This window comes from Elephantulus edwardii, unplaced genomic scaffold (genome assembly GCF_000299155.1).
Source record: "Elephantulus edwardii isolate Elephantulus edwardi_28Jun2011 unplaced genomic scaffold, EleEdw1.0 scaffold00292, whole genome shotgun sequence".
NCBI lineage: Eukaryota > Metazoa > Chordata > Mammalia > Macroscelidea > Macroscelididae > Elephantulus > Elephantulus edwardii.
This window is the reverse complement of record NW_006400042.1, coordinates 2,791,451-2,794,030: the sequence shown is the minus strand read 5'-3', so window position 1 is coordinate 2,794,030 and position 2,580 is coordinate 2,791,451.

The following is a 2,580-nucleotide window of genomic DNA, read 5'->3' as shown; positions in this document are numbered from 1 at the left end:
AAACACAGATAGACATTCTTCTGGTATTCTCTGCTTTCAGCTAAGATCCATTTAACATCAGCTACAATATCCCTAGTAGAACGACCCCTTCTAAACCCAGCCTGGACTTCTGGCTGTTCTCTGCTGATGTACTGTTCCAGTCGTTTTTGGATAATCTTCAGTAGAATCTTGGGATATACCCGGAGAAAAAGAGAACTGAGCCACAAATGGAGAGTTGTACACCACTGTTCATAGCAGTGTTATTCACCATTGCAAGAACATGGAAACAGCCCAAATGTCCAACCACAATCGAATGGATTGAGAAATTATGGTACATTCACATTATGGAATACTACAAAGAATGCAGGAGCAGTGTTTGAAAAGCATTACCTAACTTTGGAGGGACTGAAGAGTATTTTGATAAGTGAACTAACTCAATCCCATAGGATAAATACTGTATAAGACCATTATTGTAGAAATAGAAAGACAGCTAGTAAAATATGTATGAGGATTCAAGCAGGGCAGGTATGAGTACAGGAGTGAGGATGGGTAGGGGGATAATCATAGTGTCCCACAATTTGATGGATAAAGGGAGGGGTGGGTAAAGGAAATGGGAAAGATCAGATGTGAAAAACAATGTATATGAACTTTGTAAGTAAACCAGTATAAACTACAAATTTTATTGAAATAAAAAAACAAAATAAATCTGTTCAAAGCCTTAAACCCAAAACCAAAACTAGACTCACAACTCCCAAGTCATGTCTGACTCATGGCAATATTCCCTCAGGCTCTCAAGACTATAACGCTTTGAACTCTGGTCTCAACACCACAGACCTGTGCCTGGAACTCTGGTCCCGATGCTGCCGGCCTGACCCCAGAACTCCAGGCCTATGTCGCTGATGTCTCAAGCCAGGAACTAAGGTCCCGATGCCACTGGCCTGCCCCTGCAATTCCAGTACTGAGGCCGCCAACACCTGGGGCCAGAAAATCCGGTCCTGATGCCTCAAGCCGGTGCAGAGAACTCTGGTCTTGATGTCGATGCCCTCACCCAAGAGTTGACATGGCCAAGTACTTTGAGTGAGGTTCTTTGGGGCGGCGAGGGAAGAGGGGGAAGGTTTTGGGGGGGGGTGTCAGCTGCTTGGCTGGTTCACGTGAGACCCCTTAATCTCAATCAGAAAACTACTTGGCCAAGTGACTGGAAGAGATCTATATTTGTTCCCATTCCAGTGAAAGGTGACCGAGAGAGTGGAAGTTATCAAACAATATCATTAATATCACATGCAAGGAAGATTCTGCTGAAAATTATAAAAAAAAACAACAACGACTGGAACAGCACATCAACAGAGAACTGCCAGAAGTGCAGGCTGGGTTTACCCTAAAATGCTAGAAACCGTATAGATCTGGTGTGTCGTGTTTATCACTGATCATATGTGCCAATAACCAAGTTTATTCAGTAAACAATTTGAATCTTGTACTTGTTTCAACTGATTTTATTTTTCTTATCCATAAACAATAACAATGCTCTGATTCTGTGGAAAAATTCATCACAAAGACAGTACTGATTTCAGCATATTAATGTGATCTTTTTCCTTGTCATCTGCTTTGGTCTTCATCCAATCTGGAAAGCTCCCCAGAGTCACCTAACAAATCCTACTATGTAAATTGTCTTTATTTTGGGAAGAAAACCTGTCTTTTTTGTTAGTTTACATTATTAAGAAATTTTACTCAAGAAAAAAAAACTGTTGGGCTTTTACTGCATTGTCTTCTTTTTTCATTTCCTCTTTCCTTTGTTTTTAATTACTTTTTTCTTTTACTTGGAAAAAAATATGTTTTCTTTCCAAATCTGGTCTATGTTTATAATCTAGTTCAGAGCCAAACCTTAAACTGTACAAGATTTCCACTGTAATTAAACTATTAAGTGCTTAGTTATAAATAGCCTTCAAAAAGATACATTGTCCATTACACTGTCAACTACATCACAACCCATGGTAAAGGTATGTTCTGCATAGTAAAATAAAAATGATAAATGCATTTAAAATGATAAAATTAGAAGAGGTCATGGTATAGGGATGTTATAGCTAATGTTAGATGGATCTTGGCTGAAAGCAGAGTGTACCAGAGGAATGTCTGTGTTTCACTGTCTATGTAAAGGTATTTGACTGTGTGGATCACAACAAACTGGCTAACTCTGAGAAGAATGGGAATCCCAGAACACTAGTGCTTATGCAAAACCTATACTTGGACCTGGAGGCAGGTGTCAGAAAAAAGGAAGGAAATACAGCATGGTTCAAAATTGGGAAGGGTGTATTTCAGGGATGTGTCCTGTCTCCATATCTTTTCAACCTGTATGCAGAGCAGATTATCCGAGAGGCTGGGCTCTATGAGGAGAATTGTGGCATCAGGATTGGTGGAAGACTCATCAACATTCTGCATTACGTGGGTGACACAACTCTGCTTGCTGAAACTGAGGAATACCTGAAGTGCTTGCTACAGAAGGTCAAGGACTGCAGCCTCAAATATGGATTGAAGCTCAACATCAAGAAAACAAACATTCTCACCACTGGGCCATTGGCAGCATCATGATAGTGAAGAGATTGAGAT